Raw genomic sequence first — 12,990 nt, 5'->3', positions numbered from 1 at the left:
TTTAAACAGTTTGTTTCTTTATATTGCACTTGTTTTAAATTGCTTTATATTGAAATGAGTTTAGTCATATTTAGTTGAGTATTCAAAGTTGAGTATCCAGAGTTGAGTATCCAGAGTCGAATATCATATCTTTGAGTCGAATATCATATCCTTGAGTTGAGTATCTAATCTCTGAGTTGAGTATCTTATCCTTGAGTACTTCTGAGTTGAGTAAGTTTGAGTAGTTTGGAGTATTCCTTGAGTTGAGTAAGATTGAAAACAGGCAAGTATGTTTCCTTTTTATCAAGTTTCAAGCTTATGTTTATGTTTTAGAATTCCCCTTACATGCTCGTACATTCCACGTACTGAGCCATTTGGCCTGCATCTTTTCATGATGCAGACACAGGTATTCAGGATCATCAACAGGAGCTTCGTTGATACATCCGAGAGTTCGAGTTAGCTATGGTGAGCCTCCTTGGTTTCAGAGGATTTCATTTACCTTTAAGTTATATCAATTGTTAGGATGTCGTGGGTCTTGTCCCGACTTCCGTCTTTATCAGTTAGAGGCTTCATAGATAGTCAGTACAGTTGAGAAGTCTGTATCATTTATTTTATTAAATGTTTTAAAGACTAAAGTTGCCTTTTTATGGCGAGTTGTATATATTTTATTATACAGAGTTTTCTTTGGACTTAAAGTTTATATTTAAGTTTTATGAACTTTTATTTCAGTTTTTAAGCTTTGTATGCTTGAATCAGTTTTCCGCTTGTAGTCAGCCAGGATGAGGGTTCGCTTGGGGACCAACAATGGTCTTCGAGTGCCGGCCACGTCCAGGGTGTAGGCTCGGGTCGTGACATCCAAATTCGTTTGATCGTACTTTCCGAAGTGTGAAATAACTCTGCAGCTTGCTTTACAGACCCATATCGAAGACGCCCTGCTTTGCTTTCTTTCAAAAGCCATTCACCAATAGCTTGACGATCCTTGCAATATAGTCTTGAATTTACTGTAGTTGGATTTAATTGTGAGTTCATTGTTTTTGTATGTACAAAGGGTAAAAAATCTCAGCATCACTATAAATACATAACCTTATTATCAATAAATTTAAAATATTTAGCAAAATTATTTGGCTCCATGGAGGAAAACGAAAATTTACCCTCCAAAATCTTTAATCATTGTTGGAGGCTATGTAGACTAGGAAATCATAAGTAATCTTTTTTAAAATAAAGAAGAATATAAAAGAAATAATCTAGAATATAAAAGAAGAAAAAAACCAATAAATTAACCTGTAATTGTTGAAATAAATAAATAAATCAACCTGTAATTGTTGAATTTTTTTTTAACATTGCTAATCTTCACTAAGATAAGCTTTGCTCTTCAAGAAAAAGAGAGAATTGGATAAGACACTAAATTTAAAAAAGAAAATTGAAGAATGATTTTATGAGAGAGAAATGACAAACTTAAAGAAAATTAAAAATGGACACACATTTAATGCAAATGAGACAGCATGCTAGAGATGTCATAATTGTGTATAGTATTTGAACTTTCTTTTTGGTATTAACATGTATCCATTCACTTTCTCTTCTTTTCACAAGTTCATTTACTTCACTGAAGGGCATAATCGGTAGTTTATATATATTTGTGATGATATGGCAAAAGTCTTCCCTTAATATTAAACTCCGTGCCAAGTCAAACCAGATCAATCTTTGTGAAACGGAGGGAGTATCAATTATATATATAAACATGTAAAATATAAGTGTGGTCTAAAAGTTATAATAAGTGACATAATTTATTTAAAATAACTCGCAAACTATTTTTGAAATTTACAAAACCAATTATTTTAGATCGTTTAAAATGAAAGAAGCTCGATGATTAATTTACATTGGGGACGGTCAAAATTGGGTGTCAACACATATGTGATTGGTCGATCAAAATAATTACATTCACCAGCCATTTATATAAAAGAATATTGTTCTTATTTTCAAACTCTAATATAACGTCTAATACTAAAGATCTACCGTTCATTCAGAGATGATATTATCGTGAATAGTATGTAAAAAAAGAGTGCAAGGTCATAAACACATTTAAAATAGAGGAAATACATAATTATCCTATTCAACTATAGCACATTTTTTAAAAAGACACTCAAACTTTACAAAGGTCCTAGTACCCCATTGAACACTTTAAAAGTGATATAAATATCTCATTTTTTGGTCAATTCCACTTATAAGAAAGAAAGTGAATGCACGCACCAATTACTGCTTGCCACATGTCAATTTTATATAATTTTATATTCTTTATTTTTATTTATGTTTTTTTTCTTTCTTTCTTAGTTTTAATTAGATATTTTCATTTCCTTCTTCAATTTCTGCTTAACCTCAGCCTTTGGTCTTCTTCGCTGGGTCTTCTTAGCTGACAATCTTGTTGCCACAACATCATTTTCATTTTGTCTATCACCAAATCAAAATTGAAATTGAGAAATTAAATCCGCTATCAAATTAATTTTTTTCAAATTAAAATTTCTTTTTGTGATTTTAACATTAATTTTTGCTCTAAATCAACATGGGTTGTATTTGAAAAAACCATAAATTCTCTCTTCAGGCTCAGATGAGATAATTTTTGGTTGGTTTGAACACTATTTTATCCCCGAAATTGATCAGAAGTCACTTGAAATACGATTTTTTCTTTGACGTTGCATCATTTTTACGGCGCTTCTCACCCCCGCCGGTCTCACCGGGGAGGTGTAGAAATTTAAGGATGAAACAATAAATCTTTCATCATCGCTATCGCAAAGGAAATCAGCTAGTTGTCAATGATTTTTTTTGCCGGTGACCGAATTAAAAAGGGATTTTATTGATGGATTAAGATTGTGTTATTCAGTTAGAACTGAATCTCTATTAAAATTCAATTTGAATGGAAAACGAAAGGAGAAAGAGAAAGAAAAAGAAAAAAAAAATCTCGAAGCCATTGTCTCCTTCAATGGACAATGGTGAAGCTTAGGAAGGAGAAGAAAGAAAAAAAAATTAACACTAAAATAAAAGATTATTTATATATTTAATAAAAAATATTGCAAAAAAAAGATTAATCATATTTTTTTTTAGTTTTCACGCTCTATAGGTGAGTGTTATACACTCTCTGTATTAAATTCCAAAAAAGGGTTCAATAATTTCACTTTAAATTAGTTTAGGGGTGTATTAGGATCCCCGCAAAGTTTAAGTGTCTTTTTCAAAAAAGAGTTATAGTTTAATGGGGTTTCTATGTATTTTCTCTTTAAAATATTTTGAATTTTCAAATTTTATATCTAAACTATCAAATGTGTGAGTTTTCTACTTAAACTATTACCAAATGTTTATAATAACACACCTCACATATTAGAGAGTATAAATATAAGGTCAAGTTATAAAATACATTTATATATTATGCTTAAAAAATATAACTATAGAAACGGTGTTTATTCTAAAATGGAAAATAAGAGATTTTCATGAACAATATTGCTAAATACGTACATATGTTTGTACTCATTTGATTTATTCCTCCTGATATTCGTATTGCGTCATTTAAACTGGTCTCAAATCAAAAAGTTTAATTTTAAAAAAGTACTTTTAATATAATAGAGGTAAGTTAAATATTAGACTGATCTATCAAAATAATTGTTGTGAATGAGACGATTGTTGACTGGGATGCCACTCAGGATGAGCACATGGGACTGCCACGTAAGACTGCTAGAAAGGTCATTCCTCCTAAAAGACTTGGTGATTACGTGTGAAAGGGGGAAGTTCACGTAAAAAGGGGTAAAATTGGCAAAGCAGTAGGTATAAAGCATCGTGAGTGGAGCAGTGCAGGGCAGAGTACTTTTTGTTATCAGTGGACACTCTTTCTCTCTCAATTTCTTCTAAGTCCCTCACCTCCTTCTTCTTCTATCATTAGTTTTGCTACTCTTGCAATTTCCTCTTGTATTTATGATTCTAGGGACTTCAATATATCTACTACTTGTAAGTTGAGAGAAAGGGTATTAATATAAGTGTAGTTGGTGTTTCACTGTGTCAATTTGTTGCAATAATTATATTCGCTAGTCAATTATATAAAATTATTGTTCATATTTCCAAACTCTAACGCAACATACCATCCATTTAGAGATGATATTACCAGAAATTGTGTGTAAAAATGGAGAGTAAACGGTCAAAAATACATTTCAAATATTCTAATTTTTTGAATTTTATATTTGACCTTTTAGATATAAGAGTTTTCTAATTGAACTATTATCAAATATTTTTTGAAACATACTTCAAATATTAGTCGTTCACTTTTTCAACCTAACAATGGTGCAAGTACAAAAAGTGAACAAGTTGAGATGTAATTCGATAAAATATATGGTGATAGTACAGGTAAAAACTCATACACATGAAACTAAAAATATAGATAAAAATACTTTTAATGTATTTTTGACGATTGACTCTAAAAAGGAAAAAAAAAACAGATTTCAACTCTTGATAAACCATTTAATTGAAGGTCTCTTTGAAAATGGTTTGTTAGTGAACTCAAGTTCATAGCCCAAATTTTATGTGTCCCTTTGACTAGATTTATACATCAAATGATACCAAAAAATTACATGTTTGACCAAATTATGTGTCCCTTTGACTATATTAATTATGTTTTAAAAATTTAAGTTGGACTATTATTAATTTATATAACTGTTAAGTGATAAAGATAATATTGGGAGAAATATATCTTTTAATTTGCTAAAATGAACAGTAAAAATAATAATTTATTTATAATAAAATCCAAGTAAAATAGAATAGAGGGGATATGCCTAAAATAAAAGTATTTTTTTTGGAAAAGAACTCAAAATAATTTTGTTAGTATTTATTATGCTTTTACTAAATTTGTTTCCCTACACATAAGGTAAATGGGTGATAAGGGAATATACATATGAGGAAATTACTTAATTAGTTGGGAAAAAATATACCAAAATTTAACATTTTTCCTATATATGATTGGAATCTGAAGAAGGAAATAACTTAACATTATTTCTATATATGTCATAGATACTTGAAGTAGATAACAAGGTAATAAACTTTATGTTTATTCCTATTTTGCTTCAATATCATCCCTATATATAGGTATATTCACTTGCATCCACTTCAAAAATCAGAGTAACAATTCTTGAAGAAATTAAAATGGCTTCTTTTTTTACTTCATACTTTCTTCATTTAGTACTTGTTGCAAACATTTTCAACTTTCAAACCTCTTTATGTGACACTAGTGCAGACGAGGCATTGATAGCAGGTATATGTAGACAAGTACAAGATCCTCCGTTTTGCTTAAACACTTTTAGACAAATTTTAGCTCATCCATATGTTCCTGAAGAAGTAACACGAGCTGCTATCGCTCAATCATTACAAAATGCTAACAACAACCATGCTTTCATAGAGGCAGCTAAAGCAGCCGCAAAAGACAAAGAGACTCAAGACTTGTATGCTATTTGTGACAGCAGTTATGGATTGTTGATAACCGTTCTCCAAGATGCTGCCCAATCATTAGCTAACAAGGATTATAATGACTTGGAAAATGACCTTTCAAAGTGTCCCAAATTGTGAGTGATTGTCAGAATGTACTTGGTAGCAAGACAACACCTGAAATGTTAGATAGAAGTAGAAAACAATTCGATCTTATAATAATGTCAAAAGCTGCTGAAGGCCTCATTAAGAAATAGGTAGTTTATATGATTGTTATAAATTAATTTGTCTTTCTTGAAAGTTAAGGAGGAGATTGGTATTTTATTAAATCATTCTTATTTCTCAAGTGGCTTATTATATTATGTCTATGCTTTTCATTTTCGTTTGAGCCTTGAGATATTTTTTCAGCCTACTTGTTAGATTTTTTTATTTTTTTTTCAATCTCTAGTACCTATTTATGCTTTATTTAGTAAGGTGTAAGTTAATAATAAGTATTGGAACCACAGATCTTAGCAATCCAAAAGGACATTCTACTTGGCTGAAAATACTTTCGACCAATCGAGTTTTTTGACAATTTTTGCTTTATTATCATCAGATTAAACTGAATTTGATCTGAATATTTCGAATATTTTGGTATTCGATTAAAAACTGCAAAGCACGATTTGAAGTCATGTAGCTCCAAAGTTTGGTTGGGGCATCTTTGATAAATTTTACAAGAAAATGAGTGAAAAAGTAAATTTCATATTGTTGTTTTATTTTGAATATGAAACGTTTATTATGAGGTATTCAGATTTAGCTCGTGAGATTTTTACTAAGAAAATTTTGAATCCCTCCCAAAGAAATTTCATAGATAGGCAAACTTCACTATGATAGTTTTGTTTATTTCGACATTTAAAAAAATTAATTAAATGTCATTGGTTTTTATACACCCATAATAAAATTTAATATTACGTTTTATTTAGTTATTAGAGACAAAACTTATTCAGAAATTATTTTAATTTTTCAATATTATAAAAGATAAGAAAATTATTTAAATTTAAAATCTTAAAAATAAGTATATTTCACTAACTAAATATTAAAAAGAGCTATTGCGTTGATAAATTTATAACTAAATGTATAAGTATTTAAATTCCAAGGCACAAATTTTAAAGCCACTTGAATATAAATTCTTTCAAGATTGATGAAAGAAATCTGTAATTGTAGCTCATTTCGTAAAGTCATACGATCATTAAATTTTATTTTGTATTAATAAAATCACTCAACTTTGACATTTGACTCCTAAAATTATGTTCACCCGACAATGCAGTATCTCAATTGATAAGCACATACAAAGTGTTATTCAATTGTAGCAGGGTGGATAGCCATATTCCACCTCTAAAACTTCATTGTACATATTTTTTGAGAAATTTGTAGAATTATATTGTTTCTTGGAAAATAATCAAATTGATGTAAGTACTATGCTTATCGAAATTAAGTTTTGGGTCTATTGAAAACATCATTTTTAACTCTTGAAGTAGGGATAAGACCCGTGTATATATGTATGTATATTCTATCATTTTGAAACTTTACTTATAAAATTTCACGAGACATTTTCTTATTGTTGTACTAAATTTACCGAAATAACATTAGTTCCATGAGTTATAAGAAATAACTATAGAAATGTGGTGTCACGACCCAAAAATGGACGTAATGACACTTGTCTATTCCCACCAAGATAAGTCAGCCTCAAACGAATGCAAATGAAAGAAATACGCAAATCAATTATACTCGATGTTATACAATCCCGTGCACACAAACCATATACGCAAATCAATTATACTTGATGTTTCAGACTCAATGAAACTGTCAAAACACGAATCCGAGGTCTCCTTGACCCGACATCCGTGAAAACCACGAGAAACTAGCTCAATACCTAAAAGGCTAAAACAAGCTCGAGACCTATCAAAAATCAACCAAGACCTCACCTAGGCCTAAAATCATCCCCCAAATCCAATGAAACTCAATTTCGATCCGAGCATCTAAACCCCATTTGTTGACCAAAGTTAATCAAAAGGCTAAATTTCCACAATTTCACAATTTAGGACCTCAAATCCCCAAAAGACTCCGAATTTGAAACCGACAACTCTCACAACTCTGATTCAACATTTTGGGATTAATGAAATCGACGGAATTCCATTCTAACACTCGAAACTCCAAAAGACTCCAAAAATCACTTTTAAGCAACTTTGCCTTTCAAGATCACCAACTTACCAAATTATTTACTTTTAACTCAAAGTTCGAAACCAACTTTTTAAACTCAATCATAAAAGATTCATGGTCGATATCAGGAGGGGCAAAAACGATAAATTTCTGAAACTTTTCAAAAATGACCAACCGGATCATTAGAGGTGTTTTTTCTCAAATTGAAAATAAGAGATTTTAGAATGAATAATATTGATAAATACATATTGTTTGAACTCGTTTAAATTACTCCACTTAAATTTTATATTGCTTCATTCAAACATGCCTCAAATAAATTATTTTTTAAAAAATAATATTTTATAAGCAAGTTACATATGTAGTTGGTTGATCAAAATAATCACATTCATCAACTATTTATTTAAAAGAATACTGTTCATAATTCCAAACTGTAGAGATGATATTATCAGGAATTGTATGTAAGAAAAGTGTAAAGGGTAAAAAACACATCTAAACAATTTTATAATTTTGAGTTTTATATCTAAACTATCAAGTGTGTGAGTTCTCTATCTGAACTATCACCAAATGTTTATTGTAACACACCTCACATATTACTTGCTCATTTTTCCTACCTAACAATGGCGTTAAATATAGTGAACAATTGATAATTGAGGTGTCTTTCGAGAAATATTTAATTATAATTACGTTAAGGTAGGAAATTCATACACCTAATAATAATCAGGTATGAGAATAAATAAATTAAAGTTTTTAATGTTTTTTTTGACTATTAACTCTAAAAAAAAGGAAATTTTTGTAAAATGTCAATATTTTAGCATTTAATAGGATCCCTTAGCCACATTTTCAATATTTATTAAAAGTGTCAATATTTTAGTTCGTTATATATCTTATTTATGTATTTCTTAATTTGAAAGAATGCAATTATTTAATAACAAAAGGGAGAAAATCAAGGGAGAGAATATTTCATAAAAAAGATAAATATCACTTAATTTTCTCATCAGTTACATTTTTTAAAGAAAACTCAAACATGTGCCTTTTTCACAATGTATTTTTGTTTTTTTTTCCAGAATTTTGTAACCTTTTTAAATCGTATTCATTCCAATATGTATATTATTTGTATTCATTATAGTTTTCATGTTGTATTTTGTATAATGAAACTTGTATTTCTTTTTTACTAGTTTGTATTCATTCCAATAGTTATGCCAAATGAATCTATAGTTATTTGAGAAACGTATTTGTATTCATGTATTTTTTTTTCTTCAAAAATTTGTATCCTTTTTAAAGTCATATTATGTATTTTATTTGTGTTTGTATTCATTCTCGTTTTTATGTAGTATTTTGTATAATAATATATAAAATACAAAAAATAGTATGATGTAAAAGTGAGAATGAAATATAAAACTGAAAAGGAATAAGTGAATATTTGTTGCAATCATTCTTAAATAAAATACATAACTAGTTGACATACCTTTAGAATGAATACAAATTAGGAACAATACCAGATTCATAAACTATGCAACATGATTTTTGAATGAATACAAATATTAATAGCATACATACGGTTTTGAATACAAAATTGAGAAAGGATACAAAATTCTAAAAAAGTTTATCAAAACAAACCAATAGGAAGTTGTGCTTCCTATAAATAAAAAACATATCTAGTTGACATACCTTTGGGATGAATTCAAATCAGGAACAAATACAAGATTCATATATATGCAACATGAGATTTTGAATGAATACAAATATTAATAGCATACATACAGATTTGAATTTTAATTGAGAAAGGATACAAAATTCTAAAAAAAAAATTACAAATACAAAACAAACTAATATGAAATTGTTCTTCCTTAACTTGGTCTTCAACAAGTTTTTTGAAATCTTCAACACTCAATTTTGAATATCAAAAGATACTTAGTGACAATGTATTTACCTTTATCAGTGAGTGAAAAATATTTTAAAAAAAATTGTGAGATTTCTTAAACAAATTGGAGGAAAGTAGAAGAGGTGATTTTGTTAGACAAGAAATGAGAGAACAATGGTGAAAAACTCAAGAGAGAGACAAGAAAAGGAGAGAACAATGGTGAAAAACTCAAGAGAGAGAAAGGAAGAAATTGGGGTAAAAGCCTAGAAAGAGGGAAAAGTGGGTAATGAGAGTTTCTTTTCTTCTTTTTCGCGTATAAGGAGTAAAATTAGTTAAATGTGGGGCCTAATTTGAGAAATAAAAGGAAAGAAAATCAATTATATTATGATACATTTTATTTGCTAAAATATTGACATATTAACATTTTCAATAATTATTTTAAAGTGTAAATGCTTTTAATAATTATGTTAGGGAGTTTGACTAGTTTACTAATTTTCCCAAAAAAAAACTCTCAATCATTGACAAACCATTTCCTTAAAGGGTCACAGTTATAGCGGGTCTCTTTGGATTATTTTTTTTTTTAATCAAAGACCTATTGGATTGGATTTTATTAGAATAAACATTTGAATATACATTGTGAGCTAGCCCAAAGTGCTTGATCCCACTTCAAAACACAACTAGGGAAGTAAAATATATCTAAAAGCAATAAATAAAAGAAATTTTATTCTCAAGATAATAACCCAAATTTTATGTGTCCTTTGACTAGATTTATACATCATATGATACTAATGCATTATATATTTGACCAAATTTCATGTTAAAATTTAAGTTTGACTATTATTACTTTTATAAAGTATTAAGTGATATAAGCCAAGTAAAATAGAATAAAGGGGATATGCCTAAAATAAAAGAAATATTCCAAAATTTATAAATATGATAGGAAGCTGAAGAAGGAAATAACTTAACACTATTTCTATATATGTCATAGATACTTGAAGTAGATAATAAGGAAATAAAATTTATGTTTATTCCTATTTTGCTTCAATGTCACCCCTATATATATATTCACTTGTATCCACTTTAAAAATCAGAGTAACAATTATTGAAGAAATTAAAATGACTTCTCTTTTTACTTTATCCATTCTTCCCTTAGTATTTGTTGCAAACATTTTCAATTTTCAAACCTCTTTATGTGACATTAGTGCAGACGAAGCATTAATAGCGGGCATATGTAGACAAGTACAAGATCCTCCGTTTTGCTTAATCACTTTTAGGCAAATTTTAGCTTATCCATATGTTCCTGAAGAAGTAACAGAAGCTGCTATCGCTCAAGCATCACAAAATGCTAACAACAACCGTGCTTTCATAGAGGATGCTAAAGCAGCTGCAAAAGACAAAGAGACCCAAGACTTGTATGCTATTTGTAATAGCAGTTATGGATTATTGATAACCGTTCTCCAAGATGCCACCAAATCATTAGTTAACAAGGATTATAATGGCTTGGAAAATGACCTTATAAAGTGTTCCAAATTTGTGAGTGATTGTCAGAATGCACTTGGTAGCAAGACAACGCCTGAAATGTTAGATAGGAGTAGGAAACAATTCGATCTTGTAATAATGTCACAAATTGCTGAAGGCCTCATTAAGAAATAAATAGTTTATATGATTGTTACAAATTAATTTGTCTCTCTTGAAATTTAAATCATTCTTATTTCTCAAATGACCTATTATATTATGTCTATGCTTATTATTTTTAATTAACTTGCACCAACATCATGAATCGCTTTTACTCTATACCATTTATTATAAATATTTGATTCAATAACTTTTTCTTTATATTAGTAATAGAGATTTTCATCATAAATTCTTAACATTATTGACATACCAGATGAACCACTTGACACATAAATTTCCCTCAAATTGCCAAATACCAGATGAATAATCATACCCCTATATAATATCATTAATAATAAATCAATTAAAAAATAATCACTAAAATATTAGATACTTTCACTATAAAAAAACATGTAATAACTGTGGAATTTATTGATAATTTTTGTATAATCCATGTTATAAAGCTCCAAACTAATTGGTTTTTTCTCGAAATCCATCACTAATCCATAGGTAAATTGGATTAACATGGGATTTGATTTCTCCTAGCTAATCAATTTTTTTGGTTATTTGTCGCTAATTCATAGCTAAATTGAATTAACATAGAATTTTTGTTGTTTAGCTATAAAATTCTGGTTTTTTGCTTATTTCTTGTTTTCTAGTAGCGTTCTTGTGTGTGTGTTATTAACGGAAAATGGCGTATGAACATGAATTGATATGAGAGTTGTAGTAAACTGATGACTAGCAATTATTAAAAAAACACTTAGTTATATTAACGAGACTAGCAATGATTTTCGAGTGTCGGCTTTGGACGTGACGTAAAGCACATATATCCGCAAACTGTCCCGCCCCGCCTCACATTAGTTTTTTTTTTAAATCCACTTTAAACCGCTCTACACAATCTTAAACCCGTCCCACATAGCCTTGAACTCACCCCACCCGTTCCATTGCCATCCCTAATTTTCTTGAAGGGACACAAATATAGCGAGTCTCTTTGGAATTTTTTTTAATCAAATTTTGTTAGAATAAACATGGAATATACATTGTGAGCTAGCCCAAAGTGCTTGAGCCCACTTCAAATAACAACTAGAAAGTAAAAATCTAAAGAAATAAATAAAAGAAATTTTATTCACAAGATCATAACGCAAATTGCATGTGTCCCTTTGACTAGATTTATACAGCATATGATACCAATGAATTATATGTTTGACCAAATTATGTTAAAATTTAAGTTTGACTACAATTATTTTATATAGCTATTAAGTGATCAGTCAAGTAAAATAGAAAAAGGGGATATGCCTAAGATTACAGTATGTTTTTGGAAAAGAACTCGAAATAATTTTTTTAGTAATTATTAGGGAAAAAAGTCTGAAATATATTCGAACTTTGACCGAAATTGTTGTAACAATACAGAACTTTGGAAATGACCTTTTACCCTCCTTCACTATTTAATAGTGTATTTTAAAAGTATATATGTGCACATGTGGACATCATAAATATTGCATCATTATAAATAGTAATGTGCCCACGTGGGCACATGTATACCTTTAAAATACACTATTAAATAGTGCAGGGGAGGGGGGGGGGTAAAAGGTCCTCCATAAAAAAATTGGTATCGTAACAGCAATTTCGGCCAAGATTTGAGTATTTTTCAAACTCTTTTCCCTAATTATTATGTTTTTACTAAATTTATTTCACTACACATAAGGTAAATAGGTGATAAGGGAATGTACATATGAGGTAATAACTTAATTAGTTAGGAAGAAATATACCAAAATTTAGAAATATGATTGGAAGCTGAAGAAGGAAATAACTTAAACATATTTTCTATATATGTCATAGATACTTGAAGTAGATAATAAGGTAAGAAAATTTATGTTTATTCCTAT

This window comes from Solanum verrucosum, unplaced genomic scaffold (assembly GCF_900185275.1).
Source record: "Solanum verrucosum unplaced genomic scaffold, falcon-dt-bn FXZP01000128.1, whole genome shotgun sequence".
In the NCBI taxonomy this organism is placed as follows: domain Eukaryota; kingdom Viridiplantae; phylum Streptophyta; class Magnoliopsida; order Solanales; family Solanaceae; genus Solanum; species Solanum verrucosum.
The sequence above is the reverse complement of the archived record's forward strand: the minus strand, read 5'-3'. Positions refer to the sequence as shown.